The sequence below is a fragment of the Uranotaenia lowii genome, chromosome 1 (assembly GCF_029784155.1).
Source record: "Uranotaenia lowii strain MFRU-FL chromosome 1, ASM2978415v1, whole genome shotgun sequence".
Lineage (NCBI taxonomy): Eukaryota > Metazoa > Arthropoda > Insecta > Diptera > Culicidae > Uranotaenia > Uranotaenia lowii.
In genome coordinates this window covers 105241538-105258734 of record NC_073691.1, presented here as the reverse complement: position 1 = coordinate 105258734, position 17197 = coordinate 105241538, and positions in this window count along the sequence as shown.

The window sequence follows — 17197 nt, the reverse complement described above, 5'->3', positions numbered from 1 at the left end:
AATTTCATTTGTAATCAAATTGATTGCACTCACCCAGCAATGCCCATCGTCACGATTACTGTCCATTTGCACTGGTTCTATACTTTCCGCGGCACTAAAACTTCGACCGCCCGTTAAGCTGGATGAAAACCTTGAAAAAATATCCCATTTAAAATTCAGTTATCAAAGCAGGAAAATATTCCGGTTTACTATCGGAAGCCTTGTAATCTTTGAAGGGTTTGATGGACATTATAATTCCCGACAAAGAAAACTGGGATTTCAACGGCAAGCCAGGAAATTCCTCCCGGAGCTTATGTACCTTCCGCTATGGTGTTTTCATGATTTCAGAATAGAGAATCAACTTACCTAATCATCAAGGCCAGGTTATCCGGGTAAGGTCGTCGTTTGTTTTCCATTTACCGATGAATATGAATCAGCTTTTTTTCTTCACTCGTAAAGACGCTTGCAGTTAAGATGGCGTCTGAATAATAATTTATTTTGATGTTATGTTTTTAACCACATTTGTTTTTTTGCATGAGAACTTCATTGATGGTTAAAATTCCACTGTAAAAAATCGTTAAAAAGTAACCATATTGGCAGTTTTAAGGCACAAATCAAAATATGGTTATTTTTTAAACAAAATTGGTTAAATAAAAATGAGCGTGTATGTGTTTGGACAAGTTCCGGCCACACACTTGTATGTCCCAGAAGTCGCACAGTATTCTCTGGTTGCCAAAAACCAATTGCCACAGAGAACAGATATCGGGCCCCGAACAAAAATGTGTTGAAAACGTGTGTGAGAATACCAACCTAAGTTTCAAACCAAATTCGTAAGTGGACTAACATCCATAAGATGTCGCTACCAGTACACATATTTTTCCATTTTTTCGACACGCTTAGAAATTAATACTCATAGCTTATCCACAGAGAACCAGAGTTCGGGCTGGAACCTCAACCGTGTGTAAGAATACCAACCGTGATTTCAAAATAAACGGCGCCATTTTCGCAACTTAGCTAAGAGCCACCAGATGTCGTTACCGGTACTTTTATTTTTTCCATTTTTTCTACACGCTCAGACGATAGTACCTTCAACGAATGAAAAATGCGCTCAAAGCCAAATTTATTTTCAGTCACTTAATCGGGTATTAGGATAATTGTACGGTTTTTCAGTTTTTTGCCTGTGTTAGTGATTGTCGACATGAAATTCACTACATCAAGACTAAATTGATTTTTTTTTATAATTTAGAATAAATTTCGATGATGAACACAAATTTAAAAATTCGTTTAGAATTCTGTTTTCTTTCACAGAATTGTTATCTCGGTAGGATTGGTGGAAAATTGGCGCATGGTGTTATCGGATATTGATATGTAATATGTGATATGTAATATTAAAGTATAAAAGAAGGGGGAATATTTGAAGAATTTATAAAATTTTGATATCGAGGTGCTTTTTAAATGCTTTTTAAATTCTTAGGATTCTTAGGTGTCCGGGTAACCTCCATGCAATTACTTTGCCCTGTCTAAGAGGCCAAATTCGATATTAAGAAGCTATTCCAATTTTCGAATATTTTCGGAAATAGGTACTGAAGTCCTATCCTGGCAGAAAAGTCGCGATTTTTACATGATAGAATTTCGCAATGTTCGAACGAAGATGGGTGGTGATACGTTCGATTAACTAGATTTGAAATGCTTCTTTATCAGTGAAATTTGATTAAAAAAAAATCTGATGCTAAACAAAAAGTGGAGTTTATCCATTAGAGGGGTATCATAAATTAACACATCATACAGAAATCCTGCGGCAAATGTTGACTGAACTATTTTTGAAATTATAATTCATATTAAAACAGACACATAATTAAAATCTTATATGAAATTTCTCTTCAAACAAATAAATAATGTTTGCTTTTTTTCTCAAACAAAATCAGTGGCTCAATACAAAATTAGTACCAAATGAGGCAACATCGACAAAAGAAAAAGATTTCGTTTCAAGAGCATATAGTTCCTGCTGCAAATTTCATTATGTTGCTTTTTCTACACCCCAAAAAAAAAGAAAACTAGCTGAACTCTGTTTTGGTGCGACCTGGAAGTAAATTTTGGGTTATTTATGTTCTGAGTGTTCTAGACTGTTGACAAAAAAAATCGACAACGACAGCTGAGTCACTTAGCTAAGAGCCACTAGATGGTGCTGTTTTTAGGCCAATTTTAACGGTTTTAAAATGGCCGACGATTCAAATTCTTACACACGGATTCGACACATATTTGTTCGGTGCCCGTTCTCTGGTTCTCTGTGGCTTATCTCAAATGAGGCCATTGCAAAATATGAGAGTAACACAACTTATTGTGTAATAAATTATAAGAACATCTTGATTTAAAAAAAATGCAAATCATATTTCAATCACACTTTAATCGCTGTCATATGTCCCAGCATATGCCCCATATTGTTCAATCAGTATTGACGCTGAATTGAAAGTTGAATTCCAAGTTTTAAAGTATGTCTGTCAGTAAATAGTTTTCTAGAACAGAGAATGTGAACATAAACGTTATAATTGTTAATTATGGGTCGGTATTCCGGTTGATGTTATCTTGTAACTCATGTTTATTCATTTCTGCTGATTACTAACCCTGAGTTACAAGTCCTCATGTATCGATCTGAGGTAACATCAACCAGAATATCGAGCCATAATTTACAATTATAATATTAATGTTCACATTTTCTGTTCTAGAAAACAGTTAACTGATAGTAAAATCCCAACACATATTTTAACACTTGGAATTTTTTTTTAAAATCATGATGTTTTAAAATTTATTACACCAAAATTTGTGTTACTGTCATACATTGCAATGGCCTCATTTGAGATAAGCTATGAGTATTAATTTCTAAGCGTGTCGAAAAAATGAAAATAAAAATAGGTGTACCGGTAGCGACATCTTATGGATGTTAGTCCACTTACGAATTTGGTTTGAAACTTAGGTTGGTATTCCCACACACGTGTTGAGCTCCAGCCCGAACTCTGTTCTCTGTGATTTTATTGAGAACAGGGCTTCTAGAGCAGCAATAGGGGTTGTTGTGAACGCTCCGGACATCCCTAATAGACACATTCTTTGAATATGGTTCATTTTAGTCCGAACTGTTGCAACTTCACCTTTTTGCCACCATACTAAACACCCATAAGCCAAAATAGGCCGTACTATTGTCGAGTATATCCAATAAATATGTTTAGGTTTGAGTCCCCAATTAATTCCAATTGCGCGTCGACATCGTCCAAAGGCCATGCAGGCTTTTTTTATTCTAAGTTGAATGTGAGCAGACCAACTTAACTTGGAGTCAAGTATAACGCCCAAATATTTCACTAAATATATACACACTTAATCTTTTCTCCTGTGGTCGGGACGATTTCGTCCTGTATTTTCAACAGCTGAAATTACAGGACGATTTCAGGACAGAAAAACAGCTCAGGAAAACAACTGTCAAATTTAACTGTAGGTTCGAAACGGATTTGTCCTGTGACTTGCAGGAAGTTTCAAAATTCTCCTGTAGGCTCGAGAATGTTTCCCTCCCCAGATTTACATAAAAATGAAAGGGTTTATTATGCATAATATGAAAAGCACATTGTTCTTCGAATCAAAGTTTTATTACCCTTTGAAAAACAAACAGATTAATGCTTTAAAATCATATTGCTGTTATTACTGCGTTGCTCCATTTTGTGGTGTTAGATCCAGCCTGAAAACAAAAAAAACAACGAAAAGTTAATTTTTCAGTTTATTATAAATTATAGGAGATTTACCTTAATGTATGCCACTAAAACCAGCAGTTCAATCTCCAGCTTCTTCATCAGGCGCCTATTTGGTTTTCGAGTTCAGCAGCCAGGAACGGTTCTGTTCCTTAAAATTGGAGCCACCCTCTGAACAATGGACGCCACATTCCGCCGATGAATGCTCCGGAAGGAAAACTGTTCCTCTCGGAGAAATCGTTTCCCATTAGCATCACGGATTTCGGCCGTATCTAGGGAAGCGAAAAAAGGCAAATAAACATTAATAAAAGTGTATTAAACAACTTACTCATGACATACCTCTTTCCCGTGCAGAAATGGGCAGTTCTCAAGATGGCTTTTATTGAATTTGTCCTCGCGGTTCCAAGCAAATACGAAAACACCTGTCACTTAAAACAGTGATACAGGATATTGTTGTCCTGAAATTTTTCGAGCTCCTGAGCACTCGAAGGAGAGTTCCTTCAAATTTCAGGAGAAGTTGAGTGATACGAGAATCGGTTAGCAATCTCTCAGTGCCACAGGAAAATCTCTTGTTTTTGACAGTTCAAATGTCATTTTCAGCTGTTTTCCTGTGATTCAGAGAATCACGGTTCCGAGCAGAATAACTGCAGTCTTAGTGTGTACATTTATTTCAGAATCATAAATGTGTAAGGGGCGAACACCACGAATATTTCGTTTGTTTGTAAAAAGAACTAAATTAGTTTTCAAAGGCTTAACTGAAAGATTAACACTAGAAAGACCGCACCAGTCAAAATGACTGGTTGGACACTTTGTTTGTTGAATATCTTTTAAATACTTCGCTTTAAAAATTCGCAAAATACGACTTTTCATGAATTTTGAATCTCTACAAAACTGTGTATTTTTTATTTCACTAGCTCTTTTAATAAGCGAGAAAAATTTCGCCATGGACACTCGGACCGTGACCAGTCAAAATGACTGGTAAAATTCACAACCCTATAACTCAAACAAGATAATTTTTTTTCGCTTGCTTTTGGTTTCATTTGCAATATACATTCAAGACAATGATCCCTACACTCAGGCAAATTCTTATTATAATTTTCATAAGATGCATCTTATGAACCGCTTTTTAGAGTGTAAAATAATGTTTCATAAGAGTCTTATAAAATTCTTTCAATTTTTATACGATGCTCTTATGAAAAATAGAAGAAACGGCATTGTGAAAAAATAATGAACACATTCATTCATTGCATCAGTTTTTTTCATCATGTAACTGTACGAAGCAATCGCCAGTTCATGTTATTATAATTTCCCTTCAATGTTAAATGTTATTGCTATCTCCGGAATGGTAAGTTCGATTTGATGTTTTTTGTGTAAACGTCTAATATATTAGTAAACTAAAATACATTATTTGTTTACTTTTCAGCAAGCTGATCGGCAAAAAACGAAAGGTCAAAGATTTAGATGCGGCAAAAAAAAAACTTTGATGGAGCCGTCTCTTGATGCGCTGCTGATGGTGACCATTAAGGATTTAATTTTGAACAAATTTGGCAAACAATAAAGTGATTGTTTTAGCATGAAATATCTAGAATTTTTCTTATTAGAAAGTGATTTACTATTTCCATAAGAATCTCTTATGAAAAGCAACAACCTTTCATTGAAGTAGGCGTTCATCTTCAGAATTCATTCGCGTCATAAGACAATCTTATGAATTTCATTAATTTTTCTTATGGCGCCACTTCATAAGAGAATCTTATGGCATACATAATAGTATTTTTCTGAGTGTAGTTGATGTATAGTGGGCAGAAGTGTGCACTCAGGCAAATTCTTATTAAAATTTTCATAAGTTGCGTCTAATGAATCGCTTTCTAGAGCGCAAAATTGTGTTTCATAAGAGTCTTATGAAATACTTTCAGTTTTCATAAGAACATCTTATGAAATATAGAAGAAACGGCATTGTGAAAATATAATGAATACATTCATTCATTCCATCAGTTTTCCATCGTCTAACGGTACGAAGCATTCGCTAGTTGTTAGTTATTAGTTTTCCCAAACAGTGGAAAATAATTGTGATCTTCTGAGTGGTAAGTTTGAGTTGATGGTTTTGATGTGAACGATTAATGTATTTGTAAACCAAAATATTTTTTGTTTGCTTTTCAGTACGCGGACCGGAAAAACACAAGGTCAAAGAATCGGATGCGACAAAAAAAAATTGTTGGAACCGGGTGTTGAGGTTTTGCTGATGGTAGCCATGAACAACTAAATTTCAAACAAATCCGGAAAACAATAAAGTGTTTTCAACATAAAATTTCTTAAATTATTCTTATTAGAAGTGACTTCCTGTTTCCATAAGAGCCTCTTATGAAAACCATCAAACCCCCATTACATTAGGTGTTCATCTTCAGAATTCATTCGCGTCATAAGACAATCTTATGAATTTCAATGATTTCTCTTATAGCGCCACTTTATAAGAGAATCTTATGGCATACATAATAGTATTTTTCTGAGTGTGTCAGTCATGAAGATTTGTAGAAAAAGTGCTCGGATTGGCCGCTGTGTGGCGCTCCAGCACTTGACTCCCAATTTTTTTGGTCTGGTTTGTTGCTCAACTATAATCAAACTTTCTGTCAAAATTTGGCGAAATTTCATCAAGATTTGTAAAAGTTATTTTAGTTTTAATACATGTCCATTCGAGTAATCGAGTAATTTTAGGTGATAAATATGTTTTATACTAAACTAGTATAAGTAAAATAATTATGAATTGTGTACTTATTTATTCAAATTTGAAGACATAAGCTATGAAACTGAACAATTTAAATGATTTTTTTTATATATGATTATTTTTCATATGTTGGTTATCCACCATGGGTGCACGGATTCACCGCAGTTTCTGCCCAAGTATGAATCCACATGCATTCTTAGATTATTAGGTTCGACAAATTTCCAACGCAAGTTCACTTACAGGTATTCCGGCACCCGTGTATAAACCTGGCCAGCTGGCAACTAATTGAACATTCTTATTGAACATTCTTATTATAAGAGGAAACACATCTTACTTGTAGGCAACTTAAGGGGTTTGAACCCTAGAGTTTTCTTGCCGATACGGGGAATCGAACCCAGTACACCTGGCATACCTAGACTAGACTCACGCCAGTCTATCTGATAGACCAGATCGGCGCTAAGATATTTCAACATGGGTGCACGGAATGGCTGTAAATTCACCGTTGTTAATTATTAAGAAATAATAGTTTTCAACTTGCTTCAGAACACAAAATATTTTTGAGTTAGATATGATAGGCATTTGAAATGCAATATTAGTCAATCGAAAAACTTTTTAGAAAAATCAAATCAATGTGTACATTTGACAATGTTGATTCATTATTTTTATTTCCACTGTTTCCGTCGCACGACATAACTTGATGCATATAATTCCTCAAATTCGCTCGATACATGGTAACCGTTTTCCAATTTCTTGGATGTTGATCAGATCTTATCAGATAAATATACGATTGCAAAAACCTGTTTGTTAATAATAAATAAATAAATATATGATTTCAAGATATAATTGAAATATTTATTTTCCAGGAATGAAAAAACGGAACTTAAAATAAAAATCGTTATTTAAATCATTATGTCTCAACATGAAAGACATGGTTTCGACTTTGGTTTAGTTAAGATTTGTAATAATGCTTTTTAAAAAATAGCAAAAAGTCCAATATTTGATTAAAACGCGGTGAATCCGTGCGCCCTTAGTGAAAAACCATGTATATAACACAAACTTTCATTTGAATCTTTAAAAGTCTTTATTCTTTACCTTTAACATGCCAAAAAAATTATTTTAGACGAATGGCGGTGAATTCGTGCACCCATGGTAAAATTGCTCTACTTATATAAAAAATATGCTTCAAAACCTACAATATCAGGTATAATTTATAAGCATCGGGTTGAAAAATTTCAGAACGATGGATGCTAGAAAATATCTACTAAAACAAAACTGAAGTGAAATCGTGCACCCATGGTCAATACCCATAGCCATCTAACATGTTTTTATAATTAGATTGATAATGTGTTTTAATTTTTTGAAAATTATTTGACATATTCATTTTATGACATACACGCATTCGTCAACTATGCCAAAATGAGGTGATTCTGGGCACCCATGGTGAAAAAATATTTCCATTTTATAACAAAAATGTTGTCGAATAAATAACAAAATAATTTCAAAAGAAAAAACTTAAAAATATTTTGATAGGAAAAACTTCCCCTTTACCAGTCATTTTAACTGGTCACGGTCCGAATAGGTACACAGTAAATGAAAATTACCGAATTCGGTAATTTTTTTACCGAAATCCTAACATGTGTAAATCGTTAAACTGTTCGGTAATTTTTTCGGTAAAAAATAAACGAACATCGGTAAATCGACTCTTCATTTACCGATGTTCGTTTATTTTTTACCGAAAAAATTACCGAACAGTTTAACGATTTACACATGTTAGGATTTCGGTAAAAAAATTACCGAACTCGGTAATTTTCATTTACTGTGTATATTCAATTTGCCGGTCCTTCTAGTGTTAACCCGCGAGCACCAATTTTCCACTGAACGCAAAGCTTGTTGCATTATGTCAAAAAGTGTGCTTACACACATACACAGTAAACGAAAATTACCGAGTTCGGTTATTGTTTTACCGAAATCCTAACATGTGAAAATCGTTAAACTGTTCGGTAATTTTTTCGGTAAAAAATAAACGAACATCGGTAAATCGACTCTTCATTTACCGATGTTCGTTTATTTTTTACCGAACAGTTTAACGATTTACACATGTTAGGATTTCGGTAAAAAAATTACCGAACTCGGTAATTTTCGTTTACTGTGTACACAGTAACCGAAAATTACCGAGTTCGGTAATTTTTTTTACCGAAATCCTAACATGTGTAAATCGTTAAACTGTTCGGTAATTTTTTCGGTAAAAAATAAACGAACATCGGTAAATGAAGAATCGATTTACCGATGTTAGTTTATTTTTTACCGAAAAAATTACCGAACAGTTTAACGATTTACACAGTAAATGAAAATTACCGAATTCGGTAATTTTTTTACCGAAATCCTAACATGTGTAAATCGTTAAACTGTTCGGTAATTTTTTCGGTAAAAAATAAACGAACATCGGTAAATCGACTCTTCATTTACCGATGTTCGTTTATTTTTTACCGAAAAAATTACCGAACAGTTTAACGATTTACACATGTTAGGATTTCGGTAAAAAAATTACCGAACTCGGTAATTTTCATTTACTGTGTACACATGTAAGGATTACGGTAAAAAAATTACCGAACTCGGTAATTTTCGTTTACTTTGTAGTTTATTTTTTTTCCCAAAAAACTCATGCTAAACCGTAATTTGAGAAATATGTTCCTCTTTGTTTATAAAAATGTAAAGTTGAGTATGCACAGTAAACAAAAATTACCGAGTTCGGTAATTTTTTTTACCGAAATCCTAACATGTGCACAGTAAACGAAAATTACCGAGTTCGGTAATTGTTTTACCGAAATCCTAACATGTGTAAATCGTTAAACTGTTCGGTAATTTTTTCGGTAAAAAATAAACGAACATCGGTAAATCGATTCTTCATTTACCGATGTTCGTTTGTTTTTTACCGAAAAAATTACCGAACAGTTTAACGATTTACACATGTTAGGATTTCGGTAAAAAAAATTACCGAACTCGGTAATTTTCGTTTACTGTGTGTAAATCGTTAAACTGTTCGGTAATTTTTTCGGTAAAAAAATAAACGAACATCGGTAAATGAAGAATCGATTTACCGTTGTTCATTTATTTTTTACCGAAAAAATTACCGAACAGTTTAACGATTTACACATGTTAGGATTTCGGTAAAAAAATTACCGAACTCGGTAATTTTCGTTTACTGTGTGGATCTTGTAAGTAGTGCCTACCGAAAAGTGTTTAGTGAAAATTTCTCTGAATAAAACACTCAAGGCTTCTCGCTCCTCCTCTGCCCTCTATTTTTGTGTTCTTTTCAGTGAATAACATTAAATTCAACAGTTTGAACTCAGCTTAAGAGAATTTAGATAAAATTTGCATTTTTCATAGAATTTTCTCTAGTGTGACATTCTTGCGTAGAACTATCAACATAGAGACAACCACCTTAATGAAAATTTCGTATAAGTTGAAACTAGACCTTCGACTAGCTCAGGACTCCAGCCAATCTCAGGGTCGGCTCGTCGTAGCTAGAAAATCACTCACTCACCTGTTCGACTTTGATTCCTCCCACCCCAGTTACTACCCGTATTTAAGGTATTTCGGTGCACGCAAGTAAAAGTCTAACACACAAAATTAAAGGGCAATTTAAATTGTTATATTTAGGAAATTTAAGAGAAACTAAATAAGGAAGAAAATTCTAATTTATTTACAAAAAACTCCAGTTATGACTCACTGCTTTTCTGCTTGCTGCTGCGGGTACCCGTCGATGCTGCCGGACACTTCGGTGCTGGATCTCGCTGCCGTGGTACCACGTGGTCGGCCGGGTTTCGACCGGGATGGCGGACGCCCTGGTGCGTCACGCTGAACCTTGCCTGCCTCAGGCTATGTGGTGAACTCGGGTTTAGCCTCGGATTCTTACCGACGGCTCTGGGAAGGTTTGGTATGAAGAACCGCAGTTCTCTAATCTTTCCTGAACCGTGGGATGTCGTACGGCCAGGAAATGTCCTTAGCCGTATGGTGACGGACGGCGTGTCCTTAAAGCCGTATGTTGACGGACGGCTGTTCGGTCTTCCTGGGACGCGGGCACTTGTTTTGGCTTCGGTGCCTTACACTACATGCACTGCACAGTAAACGAAAATTACCGAGTTCGGTAATTTTTTTTACCGAAATCCTTACATGTGTAAATCGTTAAACTGTTCGGTATTTTTTACCGAAAAAATTACCGAACAATTTAACGATTTACACATATTAGGATTTCGGTAAAAAAAAATTACCGAACTCGGTAATTTTCGTTTACTGTGTGGTTGCTACAACCAAGGTCCAAAATAAGAACCGACACTTGGTTGGCAGAACTGTGTTGGCGAGTAAAAAGGCGCGCACAACTACCGAACGACACTCGGACGCGTTCCCCAGGGGGTAAGAGGCCGGCCCATTGGTGCGTCGGTCTTTTATCATCTCCTCCGGTAGGACCAATCGGTGATGTCGGCGCTTGTGATTGGGCCACGTAATCTAGTGTTTCTGCATGTGGCGTGGATTACTTCTGGCGCGGTTTGTGTCTCGGCTACATGCAGTTTCTAGCAGTTGAGTCAACCTACTCTGCTGCACTGAGAAAAATCTGCTAACCTCCTATTTGACAATTTAACTTCAAATGCCCAATTTATTTAAATATTAATTTTATTTTATATAATATAAAGTATTTGCTGCGTGTAAATGTACATTTAAGGACATTTAATATTCAGGGCAAAACTGCCACCGAAGTACCCAAAATGCCAGTTGTAACCGAGTAGGAGGTTACAATATCCACCTCTCCGGAAGAAAAAGGGGCATAAATTATTATCAACCCTTTTTCTGTTCATCAGTGATTACGCCAGAACTCAAAAATAATTCGTTTGTTTCCAAAGCCATAGATGTCTGGAATTGCGAAACGTAGTTTTTCACTCATCCTGATTTTAAAATTTGAAGCTCATGATGTGGCTTCATCTTTGCCCTCTTTTATTAACTTTTCAAATACGCTCATTACATTTCATTGGTGTAATTATAATTTTTTTCGTTGTTTTTTTTTGTTGCTCTAGAACAAACAAGAGTTAGGCAAGACTTCAGTAATTCGGGGTCATATATGTTCATCGTCATTTCTGACTCCATATCTATTTAGAGGGTCAAAACTATGTTTGATACCTTTACTGACCATCAGCAGCACTTGGCCTCCGGTCTCCAGCGAACACATCAGTCAAGTCAACTTCATTTGTCTAGAACTGGAATAAATATATGAGTCAAAATGAACTAGCGGCAATTTTAAAAGAGGAAAAACAGTTATAACCAGGATATGTGTGATGTGGAAGGCGGATAGTTTACTCCCTAATAATTACTCGAGTAACCCTTAAATCTACAAAGTTATCCTTATCCTATCCTACGACTATTTGTTTTCCTTATCCTATCAGTATTTACAAAAGGGGTTGCAGAATCCAATAAATTCAGCAACAAAATTCTTAGATTTTAATTTAAAAAAAATATGAAAAAGAAAGGAACTATTTACAGCTTAAAATAAGTAAGTGAAAAAATATAAAAAAATAATCAAAAAAAAAAAATAAACAAAATGAATTAAAGCTTCAAATTCAATCCAGCTTTAAACGAAATAAAAAAAGAAAATGGATTTATTTACAAAGATATGTACAAAAATATTTTAACTCAATTTAATTCTCTAAGCTCAACCTGGCTTGAGGTGAGCTGCTGGCCACACCCCTAAAGACTTTCCCTGAGGGTCTTCAATGCCGTAAGACGATGATCCGACTTTGGAAAGGATTTTAGCGGGAAGATACATGGCTCCGTATTTCGCGTTGTAGTTCTGAGCTGCATTCGACTGTCTCATATTTCGATAATAGATCGCTTGTCCTACTTGAAACGCATTTGCGTGTACGCGATGACGAAGGTTGTATTGATTTTTCCGAACTTCATGTGCTGCCTTAAGGTTTTTCTGAACGAGTTCGAAGATACGATCGAACATTTCTTTTTGCTTGTTTGAACGAACCTCCTGTACTTTTTCGGATTCTTCTAACCCTACCTTGTGATCTGACCCCGTAACGAACATTTCGTGACCGTGCGTGACGAAAAAGGGAGTGAATTTGGTAACTGTGTGAACGGAAGTATTAATGATAGTTTCTATCTCTACTAATCTGGTGTCCCAGAGTTTCTGGTCGTCTTTGACATAAGTCCTAATAGCCGCATTCACCGTGCGGTTCACTCGCTCGACAGGATTTGCCTGCGAGTGGTACTTGGCATTTAACCAGTGTCGTATTTTGAAGCGACCTAATAACTGTGTGGCCGATGATTGCTAATGTCGTCTCTTAGAATAAACGTCGGCATTCGCGGCTCTCTCGGCGAATTTATGAATTTATGCGAATATCCGTGAAAATCCGTAGGAAATGCTGAAAATCCGTAGATTTCGAGCATCGATCCGTAGCTCCGTAGAAATGCTGAAAATCCGTAGATCTGGCAAGGCTGCTCGGCACATCGGTATTGTCTAATCGATCTCGTCTTACTCTCTCTCATTCTACCTCACTTCTCACACACTCAGAAAAATACTATTATGTATGCCATAAGATTCTCTCATGAAGTGGCGCCATAAGAAAAATTAATGAAATTCATAAGATTGTCTTATGACGCGAATGAATTCTGAAGATGAACGCCTACTTCAATGAGAGGTTGTTGCTTTTCATAAGAGATTCGTATGGAAACAGTAAATCACTTTCTAATAAGAAAAATTCTCGATATTTCATGCTGAAAACATTTACTTTATTGTTTGCCAAATTTGTTTAAAATTAAATCGTTCATGGTCACCATCAGCAGCGCATCAACAGACGGCTCCATCAAAGTTTTTTTTTGCCGCATCTTAATCTTCGACCTTTCGTTATTTGCCGATCAGCTTGCTGAAAAGTAAACAAATAATGTATTTTGGTTTACTAATATATTCAACGTTCACACCAAAAACATCAAATCGAACTTACCATTCCGGAGATAACAATAACATTGAACATTGAAGGAAAACTATAATAACTATGAACTGGCGATTGCCTCGTACTGTTAGATGATGAAAAAAAAAACTAATGCTATGAATGAATGTGTTCATCATTTTTTCACAATGCCGTTTCTTCTATTTTTCATAAGAACATCGTATGAAAATTGAAAGAATTTCATAAGACTCTTATGAAAAATTAGTTTGGAAGCAAAAAAGTGGTTCATAAGATGTATCTTATGAAATTTATAATAAGATTTCCTCTGAGTGCACACACGTTCTCAAGCGAGACGTACTTCCCCGAGTCGACGTATAATCGTCACCGGAATAAGATGCGCACAGTATTTCCCCTGTTCGACCGACTGGCTACGAATTGGACTTGCACAATGGCGTATCCTGCCAGATTTTTATTCGAGCCGAACGCGGGGACTTGTTTTGTTTTGTGATGTTTGTTTTGTGTTTCAAGTGTAGTAGATGTGAGTGCGTTCAGGAATCTTCGTCCTTCGATTTGTTTTGTTGGTAAGTAAGTGAAAAATATTATGAAGAGTCTGAAAGAAGAATAATACAAAAGTTATGCAAATTGTGTTGATTCTGTTCAGTTTGGAATTTGTATGTTTTCCTTTCAAATGGTCGCACGGGAGGCACTGACCGAGATGGGGGAGGGTTGTGTGAAAAGTGATAAATTTTCAATGATTCCGTATTATTTGTTGAATATCAATATGATGCTGTGATGAAATCGTTTTTTTCATTGCGATGGAAAGTTTAACCGCATCGCGCATATACAGTGAGGGGCAAAATAAAGTGTCCAAATTATTTTTTTATCATTTCTTTTATTTTTCTGGTTGAAATTCACCGAAAACACATCGTAATGATTTTTAAAATATTGTTTATTATGTTCTTTTCAATTTTTGTTAATGTTGCGCTGGTAAAAAAAGAAAGTTTTTCTGATAGAAAAAAAAACAAATAATATTCCAAAAAAAAAATGGGCAAAATAAAGTGTCCAACTCAAAAATGTATATAATTTCGATAAGTTTCCATCGCGAGGCCCCTCGAATTTGTTTGTTTTGTGTATTTTGACGTTTCATAAACAACTGGCTTGGCTCTGGAGTATTCAAACAGGTGTCTACATTTGAATAAGTTGTAAAATATGGAGAACGCATAAATTTCTGGTTCCATTCCGTTGTCCATCCGGAAACTGGTTGTTCGTGATGTGAATAACGGTCAAACGCACCGGGAATTGGCCAAGCACTACGAAATCAGCAAGACAGCGGTATCAAAAATCATGAAGAAGATGAAAACGTTCGGATCGGAGATGGATCGCTCAGGAAGTGAACTGAAGCCCAAGACAGATGCCAGAACGGACAAGAAAATCATTCTTGAAGTGAAGAAAAAAGCAATAATAACGATCCGGCAGATACAGGAAGAGCTCCAATTTTCGGTATTGCGTTGTACTATCCGTCGCCGCATCCATGCAAAGGAGTACCATAGAAAGATCGCAGTGAGAAGGCCTTTCATCAGCCAGGTGAACAAGGCTAAGCGGCTCAAGTTCGTCTAGGAACACGCCGATAAACGGCTCGAGTACTGGAAAACATTGTTGTGGGCCAACGAATTCAAATTCGAGCTATTCAACCGGAAGAAGCGGAATCATATGTGGCGCAAGTCGGGTGAGGAGCTCCAAGATCGCCATATCCAAAGAACAGTCAAGCACGGAGGAGGTAACGTGATGGTGTGGGGGTGCTTTTCTTGGGGTGGGGTGGGCAATTTGGTAAAAATTGACGGAATCATGACAGCTGAGTCATATTTCAATATCCTGCGGGAAAACCTCGAGGTATCCCTCATCAAAACGGGCCTCGAAGAGCGCTTCTTTTTACAGCAGAATAACGATCCGAAGCATACGGCCAATCTGATGAAGTCATTTTCCCGTTCCTGCCGCATAAAAGCCCTTGAATGGTCCCCACAAAGTCCTGATCTGAACCCCATCGAAAATCTGTGGGCCATCCTAGATGCTCTGATTGATAAGACTGGTGTGACAAATTAAAAATACTTATTTTGATGCCATGGAGCATGCGTGGGAGGAAATCGACCCACAACACTTGCACAACCTTGTTGAAAGTATACCGAAGCACTTGTAGGAGGTGTTGAAGGCCGAAGGAGGCCATACCCATTATTAAATAGTTCTTGTTTGCCTTCAGTTTGAATCAATTTGAAGCTTTACCGATCTGGACACTTTATTTTGCCCCTGTTTTTTTTGGAATATTAACTGTTTTTTTTTTCTATCAGAAAAACTTTTTTTTTTAACAGCGCAACATTAACAAAAATTGAAAAGAACATAATAAACAATATTTTAAAAATGATTACGATGCGTTTTCGTTGAATTTTAACCATAAAAATAAAAGAAATTGAAAAAAAATAATTTGGACACTTTATTTTGCCCCTCACTGTACGTATTTAACTCTTTCTCTTTCAGTCACACACACAAGTAATAATTCGCGTTGTTCATTTTTGACTGAACAAACATTCTACGCAACACCGGGCCAATGCAACGGTATAATATGAAAGACAGCAAACTCACTCACATTCTCAAATAGATGGGTCGCAATAGTAGGATGTTAGGAAACCGTAACGTCAATAGAAATACAAGTTCTTGTGCAAAGCGGATAACTTTACACAAAGGAGAGCACGAAAAATAATTTTGTTGGGGTTAATTGAATTATTTATCAACAACATTTTCTTCGGATTTAGAAAATATGGTGATATTGTTTGAAAACTTGTTATTTTTTAGAACAAAAATAAAAATCCGGCATTATGCCGAAGATATTGGAATTTGACTTTCTTTTTTAAATTTGAACAAGCTTGTGAGTAACATACACAAATAAAAGGAGTTGAGGAAATTCTGCTCGGATTGACAAGGCATACAATTGTTCTAGAAAAATTGGAGACCATGACTTTCCGATTACTATTGCCTGATAAAAAGATTTAAAAAAAGGATGTATATGCTTAGAGTTTCTAAGAAATTCAGACAAGATCGAATACGTTGAATTCACTAGTTAAAGTTTTCTTTGGTTTGACAGCTTTGAATTAATTGAACATTTGGGTGATCAATTTGACGAGTTCAGTAAAATCTATCTTAGGAAATAATCATTGGCGTTTAAAGATTTAGGTAATTTAAATGAAATGGAATGTCAATTAAAAAAATAAACTGAAATTTATTAAAGCGCCTTACTTTTTTCAAACATTTGATCAATTCGAAATACTGCAGCAGAATGTCAAGTACAGAATAGATGGTTCACTTTTCGAAGTTACTTTGGATCGGGAGGACCAACATGAGGAGTGTTCTGAAGGTTCACTTTATGAAATAACGTTGGATCGGGGGGACCAACATGAAAAGTGTTCTGAAGATTCACTTTACGGAGCAACGTTGGATCGGGAGGACCAACATGAAGAGTGTTCTGAAGGTTCACTTTATGAAATCACGTTGGATCGGGAGGACCAACATGAAGAGTGTTTTGAAGGTTCACTTTACGAAGTTACGTTGGATCGGGAGGACCAACATGACGAGTGTTCTGAAGGTTCACTTTACGGAGTTACGTTGGATCGGGAGGACCAACATGAAGAGTGTTCTGAAGGTTCACTTTACAAAATAACGTTGGATCGGGACATTATGAAATTACGTTGGATCAGAAGAACCAACATGAGGAGTGTTCTGAAGGTTCACTTTATGAAATAACGTTGGATCGGGAGGACCAACATGAAAAGTGTTCT